The sequence below is a fragment of the Hyla sarda genome, chromosome 1 (assembly GCF_029499605.1).
Source record: "Hyla sarda isolate aHylSar1 chromosome 1, aHylSar1.hap1, whole genome shotgun sequence".
NCBI classification, from domain to species: domain Eukaryota; kingdom Metazoa; phylum Chordata; class Amphibia; order Anura; family Hylidae; genus Hyla; species Hyla sarda.
The window spans coordinates 357,547,955-357,567,677 of record NC_079189.1 but is presented as its reverse complement, the minus strand read 5'-3'; the positions used below and the strand labels follow the sequence as shown (position 1 = coordinate 357,567,677).

At 42.9% G+C, this 19,723-nt stretch overlaps 1 protein-coding gene and 1 long non-coding RNA gene across 2 annotated transcripts in view; one reads left to right on the top strand and one right to left on the bottom strand.

The window, feature by feature from the left end:
• LOC130274122 (uncharacterized) overlaps window positions 1-19,723 on the bottom strand; it is a 95,888-nt gene that overhangs the window by 1,068 nt on the left and 75,097 nt on the right. The gene's annotated exons all lie outside the window — the stretch shown is intronic.
• Window positions 1-19,723, top strand: part of LOC130274116 (programmed cell death 1 ligand 1-like) — a 74,599-nt gene that overhangs the window by 24,759 nt on the left and 30,117 nt on the right. The gene's annotated exons all lie outside the window — the stretch shown is intronic.

Below are 19,723 nucleotides of genomic sequence, written 5' to 3'. Positions count from 1 at the left end.
TGTTATAAATACAGCGGTATACAATCATATATAGTGCTTACATATTATTCATATAATACAGTGATTCAATAGTGTACCGTGCATATAAACTCTAATAAATTAATCTGAGGTCCGGTTCAAGAGGCGGCGTTCACCTGTTAACAGCAGCGTGGATATCCAATCGGTGTGAACTTCCGTTGAGAGCAGGGTGTTTGTACACAAACCCAGTACGCAGGTGCCGATTCACTACTTCCGGTCGTCGCCGGAAATCGTCACCAGTTGCCGGGTGAGTGATAATTCAGCGTAAGGTGTCCATATCTCCACAGCGCATGTGCCAATATTCTGTGTGCACGCGCACACCAACAACTAAAGTACGTGCGCCATGTTAAGTACTGGCAAGTTTAAGGGCAAGGTAAAGTACTGAGGATGACCATACTAACATATAATTATGGGCAAGAATCATTTTTAAATAAATGTATCATATAATAAATTCAAAAGGTATAGCACACTACATTGTATATGGTTTGCGGCCATGGCTCATTTTACAGGGGTCTGTCCTATGGACAGAAACCAGTGGTGTCGGCAGCCTAATCTGACAACACTTTCATATCAGGTCTACAGCCTGTTCTCAAGGAACCATCTCCTTGTTCTGGTCCCACAACTAGGACTCATTCTCTATGTGGTTCCATATATAGTTCGTCAGTGCTGCCCACTGGGACATGCATAACCCCCATTATGCGCTCCCTAATACAATGTGATTAAATAAATAAATATCTTATGCCCTTTTCTAAACTAGGTCATCCCCAATACTATGTCCAAGAACATTTTATGATTGCAGTTTTATGGGATCTTGGACATAGTCCAATCGGTGCCGGCGCCGATAGCCAGGGAGAGAGAAGCAGCGCCGACAGCCAGGGGGAGAGAAGGGGCAGCGGCACCCATTGCGTCGTTGCTATGCGCTGAACGGCGCGGCGCATGACGTCAGAGCGCCGCGCCGTGCATAGCAACGACGCTGGGGACGCACGACGGAGGCCTGGAGCAGCGCGGACCCGACTCAGGTAATTATGCCACCGGGGATGGGGGGAGGCAACGGGGCAGCGGCGCCGGCAATGGGTGCCGCTGCCCCTTCTCCCCCAGGGGGTGAAAAGGGCCGACAGCAGCGCTCTAGACCCCAGGAAAGGCAGGGGGAGAGAAGCGGGCAGCGACGGCCTCTCTCCCCCTGCCTTTCCTGGGGGTATATCGGGGTATACACGTGCACACACGCACCCTCATTTTATCATGGATATTTGGGTAAAAAACTTTTTTTACCCAAATATCCTTGGTAAAATGAGGGTGCGTGTTATAGGCCGGTGCGTGGTATACCCCGATAAATACGGTACTATACTGGAGTAATTTTAGCTGTTGCAGTGTATATAAGGGTTTAAAAAAAAAAACATCTGTGGTGAGGGTGTGATGAGGGCATAGGGAATTACCCTAGGGGCAGATGGCATTAACCCCTTGTGTTCAGTGGCGTCTCCAGCATTCATATTTAGGGGGGGGCACATGGGGGGCCAGTGACAAAAGTGGGGGGGCAATTTTAAAACGTGTGTGTGTGTGTATATAATAAATACACACACACACACATATATATATATATATATATATACACATATACACTGTGCAGAACATGTTTAATTTAAAAAAAAAAATTTAAATGTAATTTAAAATCTTCATAAGTTCTTGTTGCACAATGATTTTTTTTTTCCGTTTTTGCCTTAGATTTTTGGGTAAAATGACTGATGTCACTACAAAGTAGAATTGGTGGCGCAAAAAATAAGCTATCATGTGGATTTTTAGGTGCAAAATTGAAAGGGCTATGATTTTTAAAAGGTGAGGAAAAAATAAAAGTGCAAAAACGGAAAAACGCTATGTCCTTAAGGCGTTAAAACTTTTGGACACTACCATCAACTTTGATAGCGGCATCTAAAGTGTTAATGTCGGACATCAGCCTGATTGGTGATGTCTGGCATTAGCCGAGGGTTCTAGCTAATGATTTAGACAACATAGTGGGAGCAGGCACTGTGCGTACACATACGCCTTGTGTCCTTAGGGCTCATTTACACGGATGGATCCCCAGCATATTTTACGCTGCGGATCCCCCGACAATGGACCCTACAGTGCTGCCTCCATCTGTGCCTGATCAAAATCTCAATCCTCCGCTACGAGCAGACACGCTTTGATGTGTATACTCGCACACATCGCGGCTGCTCTCGGCCTAGCTCGGAGAGCAGGAGGAGCGGCCATGATGTGTGCGAGTATACACATCAAAGCGTGTCTGCTCGTAGCGGAGGATTGGCGTTATGAGCAGGCACAGATGGAGGCAGCACTGTAGGGTCCATTGTCGGTGGATCTGCAGCGTAAAATACACTGTGGATCTACCCCTGAATGAGCCCTTAGGGTACGTTCACACGTACAGGATCTGCTGTATATTTTCTGCAGCTGATTTTGCTACCTATTGAAGCTAATGGGTTGCAAAATCAGCTGCACAAAATATGCAGCAAAAATATGCAGCTGATCCTGTACATGTGAATGTACCCTTAAGGGGTTGATGATAAACTAGCAGTGTGTTCACATGTTGTCCTTCCAGTGGGGTCACTTTCCCTCCTCCAGTGTCCACAGGTCACATTACCAGAACAATTTATGGAAAAATTGCGGCAAAAATTGTGCGGTTTTACCGCGATTTACGAAAATTCACGGTAAAACCGTGCAATTTTGCAGCGATTTTTCCCCAAAATTGTTCTGATAATGTGACATGTGGACACTGAAGGAGGGAAAGTGACCCCACTGGACTGCTACTATACATATGACCCAGCCCCAGGATATACTGCTGATCAGGGGGGAGAGAGGGAGGACACGGGGACATCACTCACCTCACATGAAGCTGCTCTGTGTTCCGGAGGCCTGTCAGCTCTCGGCCCCTCCTCTCCAGTGCTGGGGGCGGAGCCATCATAAGGTACCTTCATCCCTGCTCTGTCTGTCTCTGCTAATGATACGCAGACCAGGAGCAGCCAGGGATATCCCCAGCAGCTGCAGCGGGCTTTTTACCCAGCCAGTCAGTCCGCCCCTGGCCCCGATACTAGTATCGGGACAGCCCTATTTATTTTAAATTGGGGGGGCACAAGGGGGGGCACGGCCTGATCTAGGGGGGCCATGCCCCCCCCCCCCTAGCGACGCCACTGCTTGTGTTCATGACACAAGGGGGTGGTTTATCCTCTACACCACCCGAAGTTATACCGCTGAATCCTGGGCTAGGCACGGGGCAAATAATGACTCAGATGCCAAGTTACGGAACAACGGCAGCTTTACTGAGTCAGACCGGTGTAACATTCTATACAGCTTGGCTAGGCCCACGGAGATGACTATTGACTTCAGAGACCTTAGGGCTTGCTGGGACTTATGGTGGACTTGGACAATTTGGATGCAGGCCACGCTGACTTGAGACAAGATGACTTGGACTGACTTGACTATGACAGACTATGATTGACTTCACCCCTTCTGTATCTTACCAGGCTTTGACTTGACCTGTGGGGCAATGGACTTGAGAATCTGTGGCTGCTTGACTGACTTTAGACCTCCTTTGTCTCCAAACACACCTAGGACTTAACCTCACTGCAACTCAGCTAAGCAGAAAGAGCAGAGCTCCAAGAGAGTGAGCTAGCTCCACCCAGGGCTTATATGGGGGAGACTAGGATCACATGACAACAGGTCTTAAAGCTATAACACATTTTATGTGCATAACATAGGCACTTAAGGGAGTAGGTAGAACATAAGTGCAGGGGGGGGGGGGGGCAGGGGTCACTGGATGGAGTCTGCCGGACAGGGCAGCTAGGGTACAGGGGTGCAACTCCTGTACTGGGCCACCACACATCCTCAACAGAAATGCTCACCAATATGGATGCACACTGTTTGAATGAACTGTGCAATACTGAGGCTGCTATTGTCACATTGTGCAGCTATCAGTGTATACAGCTGAGAGATATTATCCTGGAGCAATTTTTTCTGTTGCAGTATATATGTGTTTAAAAAAAAAAAAAAAACAACATCCACAACAGAAATGTTCACCAATATGGATGCACACTATTTGAATGAACTTTACAATACTGAAGCGGTTATCGGGACATTGTGCAGTTATCAGTGTATACAGCTGAGAGATATTATCCTGGAGCAATTTTCTCTGTTGCAGCGTCTATCATATGCTGGGGTGGATAGAGGAAAAGATGTCTAGGGGTGGAGTACCCCTTTAATTTTAAAAAGGCACATAAACAATACCCTGTGAAGTGCTGCTCATTTTCAGTGGTATCCTCCTTTCTAAAATTCATGGCAGCAAAAATCCACAGAATTTTAAAAAAGAATAAACACCTGTTTTCTATCATATATTCTATTAAATATACTGTCCTCAACTACTGACAACATCTCCTCATCAGATTTCATCCCTTCATTTTCCTTTTTCTCCTAATATCCATATAACCTTTTTATTGAATTTCCCTTTTCCAATATTGAACTTGTAGATTATTTTTATACTATGCCACCCTTTCGAACACAGTTGTATAGGCATAAGAATTAACATAAATAAATAATAAAAAAGTGGCACTATGGTATATGGATTACCTTTAAAGCAGAAATGTCATAATTTTGATGTGCATGGGACAAATTCATTAAATGTTGCATGGCACTAGATAAGTTTGTCGCAAGGTCAAATCGGTCTGCCAGTTTAGATGCTTTTGTAGGGTTGGGGGGAGTTAGTTTAAGGTAGTGTGTAAAACAGGTCATGTGCCACAAATTTGCGACTTTTTCCAAAAAGCAAATCACTGACCACTGCAAACAGTCTTCTAAAGCAGTCCACAATGTTGTTATGATTCTAAAATGCTTTAAATGAAAAGTCACAGAAAGTTGTACCGAAACATACTGCAACAAATCATGCAACAAATTTAGACTTAAAAAAAAAAAAAAATGTAAATAGTTTGATGAATTCCCCCCATTGTTTCCAAACATGGCTGTTGTAATATTGTGGGCCCGCCCTTGGGATCTATAACTAAATTCCCAGAGTAATTAAATTAGCTTTGTTTATTTATTTATTATTTGTAGCAGCAGAAATGATTTAGGTAGTTTCCTAATTAATAGCACAATAATATGGGAATTGCATTTCATTTATTATTTTGATGAGCTAAACAGTGTAATTCCACTCACTGCATACACGTGATGTCCTTTTATGAAGGCACTGTGCTCTGCTCTCTGAAGGTGTTGCTGGCCAGATTGGTGATCAGCACAGTAAGTGTAGCCAGCTCAGCCAACTTCACTCCTGGACCCAGGCAGCACAATGTCTTGGGCCAGCCCTGGGTGTAAGGCCTTAAAGGGGTACTACGGTGGAAAACATTTTTTTTATTAAATCAACTGGTGCCTGAAAGTTAAACAGATTTGTAAATTACTTTTATTTAAAAAATCTTTACTCTTCCAGTACTTTTTAGCAGCTGTATGCTACAGAGGAAATTCTTTTCTTTTTGAATTTCTTTTTTGTCTTGTCCACAGTGCTCTCTGCTGACACCTGATGCCCATTTCAGGAACTGTCCAAAGCAAGAGAAAATCCTCATAGCAAACCTATGCTACTCTGGACAGTTCCTGACACGGACAGAGGTGTCATCAGAGAGCACTGTGGACAAGACAAAAAAGAATTTCCTCTGTAGCATAGAGCTGCTAATAAGTACTGGAAGGATACAGATTTTTTTAATAGAAGTAATTTACAAATCTGTTTAACTTTCTGGCACCAGTTCATTTAAAAAAAAACTTTTCCACCGGAGTACCCCTTGAATCCAAGTCAGTCTCTAACTCCCATTCGGTTTGGTAGGCTGCAGTCCAATACCTCTCCCTGAAAAAAACATAAGCCAGGAATACCTTGTGACATGGGGGTTGTTTATTTAAACAAAGTGTTCAATCCTCAGTAGCATGGTAATAGTGCCAAATTTCAGTGGGGAGCACAAAAGAAAAAAATAGCTTTAGTTAACAAAAGTGGAGGGGGATGATTTCAGTGGGCAAGGGGCAGAGGAGAGAGGCAAAAGATTTGGCAAAGTCTGGATTTTGGCTGAGGAATGACCTCTGGGCACTTAAGCCAACTTCACATACTTACAGACAAAAGGTAATATTTTTACATTGGGGCTAATTATGGGGAAAAGCGGTATGTTATTAAACCTAATGCTAAGCACTATCTTATTTTAGCATTAGATTCTTGTTGACCGGTCGGTCTCAAATCTACAAATTGCCAGTCTAGTCTACATAGAATGTAAGCGGATTAGTACAATATGTATAATAAGAAGTTACGCTACACATATGAGATCCTATTTAAAGTGCACATACCGATGCTCATGTGTTTAGCAGAAAAGAAATGGAAGGAAAAGTGCTATTTAATACTTTTATTTCGTGTTAAAAGCCCACCAAATATCAATGTGAACCCTTTTACCAATTTTAAAGATTAAAATATAGCTTGCCAGTCTATGCTGGTCTTACCGGACATGAAATGATGTACAAAGTGTATAGTAATGCAGTAAATCATAGAAATATTGCCATATAATGGATCAATAATATATCTTAAGAAATCCCTCTAACCCTAACATGTTTCGGCCACACTCAATGGCATCCTCAGGGCGACTTAACCCCTTAAGGACTCAGCCCTTTTTCACCTTAAGGACTGAGCCCTTTTTTGCAATTCTGACCACTGTCACTTTATGCAATAATAACTCTGGGATGCTTTTACCGATTATTCTGATTCCAAGATGTCAGGATGTCTGATCGAAGAATGGGTCTAGCCGCTGGGAACCCTCCCCCCCCCCCCAACCACGCTCTCTGGGCGGCACTCCGGCGTTCTGAACGTTTATTGTTCAAAAAGCTGGGTTTGGGTGCCCCCTTCATTCATGTCTATGGGAGGGGGCGTGATGTCTGTAGTTGTTTGTCTCAGACACGAATGGAGGTGGCATGGCGTGACATCACGGACATCCAAACCCAGTGTTCTGAACAAAAAAATGTTCAGAACACCAGGGTGCCGCCTGGAGATCCCAGGGATCCCAGCCGCCATGCCCCCCCCCCCCCCCCCCAATGATCAGACATATTATTCTATTTCCTTTGATAGGGGATAAGATGTCCAGGGGCGGAGTATTTCAAATAAGGCTACCAAAGTGTAACATAGATTACCTAAGGTAAGAATAAAGTGACCTGCGCCAAAATGTACGTAGGGGTAAGCGCACAACGGTGTCTCAGGTTGCTTTAGTCCTATAGTAGGTAATCTACGTTAAACTTTGGTAATCGCTTTGGCTCTACATAGTGTTAGAAGTTATCCATTTACATTGCATATGGTATAGTGCTTGCTTGTGCTTACGTACACATATATATATATATATATATATATATATATATATATATATATATTGTGACAGTGTGGCAAGGAAAGGGTGCATTTCCCTAGCTGATCCTGGAGGAACCTCCACCTGGGGCCTAATCAATGAGGCAGCAGAGAGGGGAAGTATGTTTAAAAGGAAGTCAGACGGTGTAGTCTGTGTTCTCCCCAGAAAACAGTAAGGTGGCTTGCGAGAAGCACACAGCCAGGGCTGTGTGAGTGACCCCCTCAACAGTGAAGTGGACGGTCTAGGATTTTGGTTTGTTCCTGTGTTATGTTTTTATTTATCATACAACCTGTCTAATAAAGCTGGTGAGGAGCCAGACTTGCCAAAAGTACTTGCTGTTTGCCGGTTTATTGTGAAGAAACGTGTCCTCTGGCTGTGTCAAGGACAATCCCAGAGCTATCCCCACAGTGACATCTTTACAATATATAAAAAATATGATATATATGTGTGTGTGTGTACTTTGATATTTTTTAAGTATACCTAATATAATATAAATATTTTATATATCTATCTGCTGCAACATGTGTTTTCATATAGGTTGCTTATATTGTAAGTTGAGCAGATTGTCCTAATGTATTTAGTCAGGGTTGAATGTACTTGCATCTATTCATATATGCGAGGCACCTCTGTGTACTACTTTTTTGGGTTTGTTACATAACAGAAAACCCAACACATAGTGTGCCGGAATCGTGATGCCTGCTCCAATTTTATGCTGTTTGCGGTTTGGCTGATAACTGGTTACCTTAAAAACCATTGGAAAAGTGGCCGCCAGTATACAGTTACTCCAACATTGGAATTACGATAATTTATTTATTTTTTTTACGTATACTCTGACGGACACTTTTCCAAATGTGCTCATTTAAAATGTATCATTTGATGAGTATGCAATAAAATAATTGTCCTCAAACCAAGACAAAATTAATGTGCCACAAACCAAAAATGCCTCATAACCAGAGGCTTAATCAAGGGCTATCCAAATAATGCCCCTTTTTAAAGAGTACCTTTTTTTAAATATTTTGTAGTTTAATATCTATAGATTCATTTTCTAATTGGTTTCTATTTAAAAAAATGTATACTTTTATGTGGTTTTTGTGTTTAAACTTTTGTCCACTAGAGGTCTCTCTAGGAATCCCTTTTTTAGTGATTTCGGACTCATGCCGGCCTGGCAGCTGAGTCTGAAATCGCATACTCAGCGCAGCTCCCCGCCTGTCAATCAGACAGGCGGGAGCGAGCGCTGTGCGCGCATCCCTGCAGGGCGCGCTCCTGACTCGGCCTGCCAGCGGCGTCTTCAGGCTCCTCCCGCTGACAAGGAGAGCTGGTGCGTGCTAGCCGAGAGTCAGTTGAGTGCTGCTCTGCAAGATAGAAGCAGCAGGGCCAGCAGCTCAGTCCTCCAACGTTCCTCCTCTCTGTATGGCACATGTATAGCCAAACAGAGAGGAGGAGGCTGCTGTCCCTCCCCTGTACTCCGCCTGTATGCGCGCTCCCGAGAGGGAATGCAGCATACAGGAAGAAGGGCGGAAGCTGGCCTGGCCAGGCTTCTGATGATGTTGCGCCTGCCAGGCCACGACTACTTCCTGCCCTCGTATAATGCTCAACACTGAGCTACCGAAGATGCTATGAAAAAGGTATATATACATGGGGTTTTAAACAAAAATAAATAAAGGGATAGAGATAGTTAGAGTCAGGGACAGATGGGGAGGGGATTAGGGAAAGTTTAGTTGATGATAGGTGCTCTTTAAATAATCAAATAGCTTGTAATGGATGTACAAATATTGTCCTATATATCAGTGTTTTGTAAACACCTGGATAACAGCAAGCTCCGTCGCATTTCCCCCTTGTATTCAGATAATCAGCATGCGAGGGGTTCATCAGGGGACAACAATTAAGAGAATGAACAGGCTAAACCAACACAATATGACAATACAGCAAAGATCATATCTATTTGCCAAATTAATGATAAATCGGTCCGGTTAGGGACCACTCACTCAGACGCCTGGATGGACTGATAACTGTAGAAGGATCCAGGATAGCGGTCTTCCCTCCTCCCTGAGCGGCAAGAAGGTTTTTGCAGCTCAGGGTGGAGAGAAGACCACTATCCTGGATCCCTCTACATGGAGTGATCCGCAACCGGACTGATTTATCATTAATTTGGCAAATAGTTATGATCTTTGCTGTATTGTCATATTGTGTTGGTTTAGCCTGTTCATTCTCTTAATTGTTGTCCCCTGATGAACTCCTCGCATTTGCTGATGATCTGACCGTACATGCTGGGAGTTGTAGTTTTGCAACAGCTGGAGGCACACTGGTTGCGAAACAGAGTTAAGTAACAAACTACCAGTGTTTTGCAACAAGTGTGATTCCAGCTGTTGCATAATTACAACCCCCAGCAAGCACAGGCAGCCAAAGGGCATACTGGGAGTTTTAGTAGTATGCCTCCGGCTGTTGCCGAACTACAAATCCCAGCATGCCCTTCGGCTGTGACTGGATGCTGAGAGTTGTGGCTTTTGCAACAGCTGAAGGCACCCAGTATGCACGGACAGCCAAAGGGCATGCTAAAGAGTTGTAGTTTTGCAACATGTGGAGGTTTGCCCCCCCCCCCCCATGTGAATGTATAGAGTACATTCACACGGGTGGGGGTTTACAGTGAGTTTGTCACTGCAAGTTTGAGATGCAGCAAATTTTCCGCTGCAGCTCAAACTCCCAGCAGGAAACTCACTGTAAACCCCCGCCGTGTGAATGCACCCTAAAAAGACTACACTATACTACACAAAATGAAAAGTTAAACACTACATATACACATACCCCCCCCCCCCCCCCGAAATAAAAATGAAAAACGTCTGGTACGGCACTGTTTCCAAAATGGAGCCTCCAGCTGTTGCAAAATAACAATTCCTAGCATGCCCTTTGGCTGTCCGTGACTGTCCAGGCATGCAGGGAGTTTTGCAACAGCTGGAGGCACCATGTTTGGGAAACACTGCCGTAGGTTATTTTTTTGGTAGAAGAGACAAGCACCACGCTTGCATCCGAGTCCGTCCCTATGCAAATCCATAATTTAGGCCTCAAATATGCATGGCCCGCTTTCCCTACGGAGCCTTGTCGTATTTCAAGGCAACAGTTTAGTGCCACATATGGGGTATTTCCGTACTCGGGAGAAATTACCTAACAAATTTTTGTGGGCTTTTTATCCTTTTACCCCTGGGTAACTGGGTCTCCAAGAACATGCAAGTGTAAAAAATGAAGATTTAGAATTTTCCTGTGAAACACCTAAAGGGTTAACAAACTTTCTGAATGTAAAGTTGGGGTCTACACCGGCATGTTATTGTAAAAAAATTACATTTTTTACACTAACATGCTGGTTTTGCACCCAAAATTTGTAACGCGATTTCTCCTGAGTACGAAAATACCCATTATATGGGTGTAAAATGCTCTGTGGGCGCACAACAAGGCTTAGGAGTGAGAGTCCACTATGTACATTTGAGGCCTAAATTGGTGATTTACACAGAGGTGGCTGATTTTACAGCAGTTCTGACATGAACGCAAAAAAATAAATACCCACATGTCACCCATTATGGAAATTACACCCCTCATGGAACGTAACAAGGGGTATAGTGAGCCTCAGCACCCCACAGGTGTTTGACTAATTTTCGTTAAATTTGGATGGGAAAATTAAAAAAAATAATAATAATAATTTCACAAAAAAGCTGGTGTTACCCTAAATTTTTCATTTTCACAAGGGAAAATAGGAAAAAAGCCCCCCAAAATGTATACCCCATGTGTGTATATAAAGTGCTCTGCGGGAGAACTACAATGCTCAGAAGGGATGGAGCGCCATTGGGCTTTTGGAGAGAAAATTTGTCCGAATTGAAGGCCACGTGTGTTTACAAAGCCCCCATAGTGCCAGAACAATGCTTCCCCCCACCCCCACCCATTTGTGACCCCATTTTGGAAATTACACCTCACGGAATGTAATAAGGGGTACACTGAGCATTTACGCCCCACAGGTGTCTGACAGATTTTTGGAACAGTGGTCCGTGAAAATTAAAAATGTAAATTTTCATTTGCACAGCCCACTGTTAGGATCTCTGTTTAGGATCTATCATTTGCAAGTATTACTGCGGATTGAGTGATTGTTTTTTCTGATATTGTAATACGCATTGGGGAACTGTATTAATAGATATATATATATATATATATATATATATATATCTTTTTATATGTTTACTACCATACAGGGATTTGTGCAATTATTGTGACATGGACAGCACTTGTTATTTTCCCCTAACTGTGGATTGAATTGTATACTCATACCTGCTATTATATACATCCCTTGACTTAGTTACCACACCGGCTGGAGTCTTAAGATACACACACACACACACACACATATATATATATATGTATATATATATATATATATATATATATATATATATATATTGTTCTAAGGGCAAGTGCCATTCTATAGGGGAAGGGTTCATGGCCCCTCTCCTGAGTTGTGCTTTGGCTCTTGTGGGCTACTCCTTTAATTGTTTTTAGTATGTCCTCAATTCACATGTTTATTGCACATTAATCCTATATATAAACAATAAAGATTATATATACTAATGTGTGCTACTATATTTCAGTGTTGCTTTCTGTCTAGGAGTGTTAGCAGTGCACTTGACGTCCACACATGGGATATTTCCATACTCAGAAGAAATGGGGTTACAAATTTTGGGGGGCATTTTCTCCTATTACCCCTTGTAAAAATTTAAAATTTGGGGGGAAAAACAGCATTTCAGTGAAAATAAATAATAAAATTTCATTTACACATCCAAATTTAACGAAAAGTCGTCAAACACCTGTGGGGTGTTAAGGCTCACTGTACCCATTGTTACGTTCCTTGAGGGGTGTAGTTTAAGACTCATAGGCCATGTCCACACATCAGAATTTCCAATGAGGAATTTGGCAGGGAAATTCCGCTGCAGCAGAGTCCCATTGAATTCAACAGGATTCTGCTGCTCTGTGCACATGGCGGAATATCCATGCCAGATGTTTCCAGCGCGGAAATTTAGTTTTCTGTATCCGCATAAAGAATGAACACGTTTATTCTTTCCTGCAAAAACTGCAAGGAATGCATAGCTGTCTAGGAGCCGTCTGTCCGCTCAGAGATTTTCCGTGCAGACATTCCATGGTGTGAAAATGGCCTTGCATTACAAACAGATAGGATAGGTTTAAACAGATATATCAATATGACAAAGATCATAAGACATTTTAATCAGTTTACATATAATATATTAGAATGTTTACATAAACAGGACTATACATAGGAGACATGGTGACACATTTAGACTGGAAGAAAGGAGATTTTGTCAAAGGCAAAGGAAAAGGTTTTTTACACAAAGAACAATAAGAATGGAATCCTCTATCTGCAGATGTGGTTTTATTAGAGTTTGTACAGACGTTTAAACAGCAACTGGATGAATATTTGCAAAAACATAACATTAAGGGATATAGGCCCCCTGTGGTGTGTCCCTCACATATAATGCTCCCCTGACATTTGCTCCTCACTTATAATGCCCCCCTGTCATGTGCCTCTGACTTATGTGCCTTTTTCTGTGCATCCCCCCCCCCCAAGTTTTAATAATTCCCCTATACTACCATATAGTGCCCGAGCAGCTCTATCTAGCTCTCTCACACACTTTCTCACACGCTGCTCCATTCTTGCAGAGTGAGAGCCGCGGGGACGTGATCTCCAAGCGCCGGCACGATGATGTAACGTCATTGCGCCGGCCTGCCGTGGATGGCGTCCCCATGGCTTACACACTGCAAGAATGGAGAAGCGTGTGAGAAAGGTGAGGGAATGGTGGAGCTGGGGCTGTCAGCTCCAGCTCCACCATGCTATAGTATGGGAGGGGCAGCTATCTCAGGGGGGGCAATTGCCCTTTTGTTCCCCCCCCCCCCGGATCCACCACAGTCTCCCACTGCGAGTTTGAAAAGGGGTGGGGGTCTCCGTGTGCTACCCGCAGCAGATTTTTTCCAGCAGAACCTCCGCTGTTGAAAATCCACAGATTTTCAACAGTGGAGATTCCGCCTGCGTAAATTTGCTGTGGGTATCGCATGGAGACCCTGTGCCTCTTTAAACTCACAGCGGGAGATCCGCTGCGAGTTTGAAAGAAATCCGCTTGTGTGAATGAGCCCTTAGGCTAGGTTTCCACAAGTTTTTGAGTGTGTACCGTATTCAAAAGGAATGGAGAATATAAAAGGAAGGACTTCTCCTTCCTACTGGTTCCACTACTACTGACTTTGGCTCAAAAAATTGAAAAAATTGCAGTGGTAGTTTTCCAAAAAATAGCAGAAAAAAACCTGTGTGGAAGCCTATCCTAAGGCAGTTTTGCTTAGCTTTTTGAGAGGGTAGGGGGATTTAGCCCCTTAAGGAAGACAAGTTTTTTCATTATTGCACTTTAATTTTTTCCTCCTCACCTTCTAAAAATCATAGCACTTTAAATTTTTCACCTACAGACCCATACGAGGGGTTGTTTTTTGCACCACCAATTTTACTTTGTAATACTATCAATCATTTCACCACAAAATCTATGGAGAAACCTTGGAAAAATATTTGTAGGGCAAAAAAAAAAAAACAACCCATGCCATTTTGTAACTTTTGGGGGCTTCCGATTCTACAAAGTGCACTTTTCGGTACAAATAACACCTTATCTTTATTCTGTAGGTCCATATGATTACAAGGATACCTAATTTATATAGCTTTTCTTTTATTTTACTACTTGCACCAAAATTAGTATGTTAAAAATTGGCATCTTCTGACCCCTATAACTTTTTCATTTTTCTGTATACAGGGATGTATGAGGGCTAATTTTTTGCACCGTGATCTGAAGTTTTTGTGTGTACTATTTTTTGTTTTGATGGGACTTTTTGATCGCTTTTTATAAAAAATGTTATGGTATACAAAGTGACCAAAAATATACAATTTTGGACTTTGGTATTTTTTTTACATGTATGCCATTGACCATATAATCAACGTTATATTTTTATAGTTCGGACTTTTACGCTGCGATACCACATATGTTTAGGTTTACATTTTTTTTTAATGGGAAAAGGGGGGTGATTATTAGGGAAGGGGTTAATTCACATTTATTAACTTTTTTTTTTTACTTACACAGTTTTATAGTCCCCATAAGGGACTATTACATGCAATCTTCTGTTTGCATACACTGTTCAATGCTATGCCATAGCATTGATCATTGTTATCGGTGCTCTGCTGCTCCAGCCTGCTGTGGCTGACTGCAGCTTCAGACCAACGATCGGATGGCGAGGAGGCAAGTAAGGTCCCTCCTGCCGTCCTCTAAGCTGATTGTGACAAAACGGTGGTCCCTATCAGCTCCGCTGAGCTGCTGGGAAATTTGTTATTCTATTTTAGACGCCACAATCAACTTTGATTGCGGCATCTAAGGGCTTAATGCCAGGCATCACCGGGATCGGTAATGTCTGGTATTACCCACGGGTCCCGGCGGCTGATAGCCATCGAGACCACCGCGCTATGACGTGGGGTCAGTTCGTGACCCCGCTTCATAGAAGGGGAGTGGGACGAGGGTGTACAGGCTTTGTCCTTAAGGAGTTAAATGCAGCTTTTTGTGGCATTTTTTATTTATTTTGTTTTTTAAGCCAAAGCCAGGATTGGATTCAGTCAGAAGACATAAAAGTTATTCCTTTATATTATTTAGATTATCTTTAGCTTTTAAATCTACCTGACTCAAGGCATGGAATAAAAAAAAATGCTGATGTTAGCTGAAAGTCAACAGAAAAATGTATGCTCAATGCACAGTGCTTTTTTTGCAGAGTTTTTCATCACTTAGGTTTCCTGTCTAGGTGAATGGCAGTTTTTCAAAAATGCAGCATGCTCTAGATTTATTTATTTTGTATTTTTTGCTTTTCTCCCAGTCAGCTGTGATTTTCTCTCACTGGCTTTTTGGCATTTTTACTTAAACAAAACATGTGTAATTGTGTGTTAAACTGACAGAAGTATTGTTACCTAGTGTCTCAAGAACCAACAACAATCTATTACTATATATTTTATTATCCACAAAACGACAATTTACCATTTATGGTTTTTGAGAAGCCAATTGAATAAGGATATCAAGCTACCATAAACAGCATGTAGCTTTTGCTTCAAGGGAATTTACAGATGTTGGCCCTTATTTAGCACTAATTCGTGTTTTTTTTCTTAATTTCCATATTAAAATTTCTATTGCGTTTTCTCTCATTTTCTTGAACATCATTTTCAGATACCTATAACTTTTGTCAAATTGTGCCAAAATGCACCCCAATGACCAAACACACAGGATGGAATTTCCATGAGGAATTCTAATGCGGAGCAGCAGAGTCCGCAAAGATGTTTCTTCTGCGAAAATCCCCATTCCACAGAAAGAATAGAATACAATTTCTGTGGAGTCCGAACTGAAATGCGCATTTCCAGCACTCCGATGTCTGATGTGACTTTCTCAGGAACAAAATGAAATCAGTGTATATTTTATATATATTCTGTGTATACTTGGCGCACAACGTTAATAAATACAGTGACATTTATTTCCCCATACTTTTTTTTTTAACTACATTTTATATGGCATCCAATAGTACATGAGGGACACTTATGGCCGCATTCAAATGATTCCTTGTATGTAGCAAAAAAACAAGAAGTTAATTGCTACTTGTTAAGTTATGTATCAAGAATTCATAAATAATTTTCCTTTACTTATTCTAAGGTTACAATGAAACAACCTAACCATACAAAAAATGCAATACTAAACATCTTTTTACATAAAAGACAAGCGGGCAGACTTACTATTGCAAATTCGGGCATTATTGCCACCCATAAAAAACTTGCACCAGATTTATAATGAATTTTAGACACTTTTAATATCCTTTGTGTTTTGCTTGGTAAAGGGATACTGCTTAGCATAAAGAGGTATGGTGTCCCTGGAAAGTTGGCATGGTTTGCATGTGACGGTGCATCAACAATTGGGCTAGAATTGTACCATAACATTTTGGAGTAACGCAATTCAAATAGTTGGTTAAAACTAAAGATTAGACACTCAAAAGATATGCCAGATTCACCAACACCATGAGTAACTGTAATAAATCTGGAGCATTTTGAGACTGCAGTGTGAGTATTAGATGATGGGACACATTTATGAAGTCTGCACCAGTGGTAAACCCAGCAAAAAGTGGCAGACTTTGGCATAAACAATGCATTTTACTGGGGATTTATTATTTTTAGAATTCTTTATTTTCAATTTTAACATAAGCACAAAACAAAATCTCTCTACGCAGAGGGATTCAGAAACATCAATATTAAGCAAAAAGGTATGCCTGTGTGGAAGGCCTGGGGCGATCAACACGGGCTGGGTCAATACAAAGGAACACCCTATCAGTGCAAAAAATTCATGTAAAATAGGAAATCCATGTAAAAAGATCAAAATAGAAGGGGAACAAGAGGAGAGAGGAAAATAATAGGCAGGGAGAGGAGGGGAAAGGATAGCGAGAAGGCAGACACAGGGTACCACATAGGACACACAGAACAAGGACAAAACCCACCAAAGGGGTAGAAGGGACAGGGGTGCCTTAGAAAACCAGGAGAAGAGGCTCAATAAAACCAGGCGGCCCAATAAAACCAGGTCTTCGTGAAGTAATCTGTTCTGTGATGAAGATTAGTAGTGAGCTCCTTTCATGCACTGTATGTCCAGGATCTTGGTGATCCACAAACACAGAGTGGGGTTTGAGAAATTCTGCAAATTTAAAGACCACTTGACAGGTCCCTTACTGGCCCTGATTTGTCAAAATATGTGAGAGAAAATCTGGACAGATTTGCTCATAACAACCAATCACAACTCAGCCTTCACTTTACCAGAGCTTGTTAAGATAGAAAAGATTAGCTGTAATTGGTCGCTGTGGGAAAATTTCAACATATTTTGCTAAATCTGGACCAATGTGTGGACATCACAGGGATTTTTCCATTGTAAATATTTCTTCCATTATGCTGGGGTTGTAATACCATGTAGATTATCCACTTTGGATGGAAAATCTGCAGTTTATGCATTTCCATGTGAACATACCCTTTCTGTTGATTTTGGACTCACGTCGGCCTGAAATCACAGACCTCTGGCTGAGCACGTGACCAGCTCAGCGCAGCTTCCTGCCTGTCAATCAGACAGGCGGGAGCGATGTGCTCACTCGCATAACCTGCAGGGCTCTGTACACGGAGGACAAGCGGGGCTCTGTACACTGAGGACAAGCGGGGCTCTGTGCACTGAGGACAAGCAGGGCTCTGTGCACTGAGGACAAGCAGGGCTCTGTGCACTGAGGACAAGCAGGGCTCTGTGCACTGAGGACAAGCAGGGCTCTGTGCACTGAGGACAAGCAGGGCTCTGTACACTGAGGACAAGCAGGGCTCTGTACACTGAGGACAAGCGGGGCTCTGTACACTGAGGACAAGCGGGGCTCTGTACACTGAGGACAAGCGGGGCTCTGTACACTGAGGACAAGCGGGGCTCTGTACCTGAGGACAAGCAGGGCTCTGTGCAGTGAGGGCAAGCAGGGCTCTGCAAATGCGGGCTCACTTGCACCAAGCCCCCCCTCAGAGCCCAGAGCCCCTCCCCGGCGGTGTCACTCACATCTCCGCTGCCTTCAGCCACACAGCTCAAGCCCTGCACTCTGCCGTGGCTGTCAGCCATGCCGTTAGCTGACAGTCCCTGCAGCTGTGACCCCTGCTCTCTGCTCACAGCCATGGCCACTGGGAGCGGACAGTGGGGCTGTGTGGCTGGAGACAATGAAGATCAGAGCGGTCTCGCCTTCTCCCCTTCTCCAGGCCAGTGTAATTCCGCTGCTCTCCTCGGAGAAGTGAGGGCGGTAGCAGTCCCCAGGCCCACATCCTCCTGCCGGCACCTCACACTATGTGAGTGTGGTGTCCCAGAACCGCATTTCAGACAGTACTTATTTATCTATGGGTCCCCGTAGCCAGAGTCCCTAGGACTTAGTAATCTCTGTTAGTCAATCCTCCCCTAGTCGCCTCTATTATAGTATATAGATTTCTTATTTGTCCATAGAATAATGTATATAGTATTATTTCTGTATATAAATGGTTAATTACCTGTTTCTATTAGCGTTGCAGGACCTGCGGGTCATGTGACAAGGCGAACTCTATGGTTTTAGCTTAAGGACCTATGGAGGCCCTCTTACGTCTGTAATCCCATCACACCATGTACTGGTGAATGGCAGACGTTCGGACCAATCGGAATCGCCCATGTAAGGGAGCGGCGGCCATCTTCTCGCTCTCTTTCTCCTGGCTCTTGATGATCGCAGTAATCGCAGTGAGGTAGGCCTGAGCCTTGCGGCAACGGCTGAATGATCTAAATTATAGAGTGTGTCATCCCCTAAGCACTCTGCAGTATCACCGGACCCAATATTTCCCCTAAATCCAGACGGATCTGCACATCACTCCCTAAATTCAGAGACTGCAAGTTTAATGCAAGGTCCGCAACTTCTGCCAGTTGCTAAGCAACCTAAAAACTGTTATATGAGACTGTTACTACGCATTGGAACACTGCAGTAAAGTTATTCAAGTTCAAGTTAAATCTGCTTGTGGACCTTCAATCATTTCATTGCACCTATCGCTTCTGGAAAGAGCGGCGATAGGCCGGAACATAGATTCAGCATACCAGCCCTCACCCTGGCATCACGAGTGACAGGGTTAATATTAACCCCTCATATATCAACATCATACCATCCCTACCATACACCCCCAAGGGCTACCACATGAGCAAGAAGAGAAGTAAGATACAGATCTTATTAAAGCTGGGTGTTACGAGTAGTTAGGGAACATAGCCTGAGTTAGTTTAGAAAAGTGTATTTAGTGATAGGTACTCTTTAACTTCTGTGCATAGTCCACTATTAGTTCCAGCATAGTCAAGCCTTCAGAATGTTGTTTGCTGTCAAATAATACATTTGCCATCAGCCCTACAGTGATCAGTTCAGGAGCTGGAAAATGTATGTGAGCCACCATTGGGCAATCAAAAGTCTCTCCCAAGTTTTATACTTCTTTGATCAAAGGAGCATTGCTGAAGGAAAGTATCGGCAAAGTATTGGCCAAAGTATCGGATGGCATTTAAAGAGAGCACCCTTATTGCTGAACTAAAGGAGAAACTATTGATTATATTAAGGGCCAATGTGGCTAGCACTCATAGTAAGGTGCTGAGACAAGCACTAATGGGGCAATGGGGTTGTAACTGTTATACTGGCACTGTAGTTATCACCTCTGTAGAGGT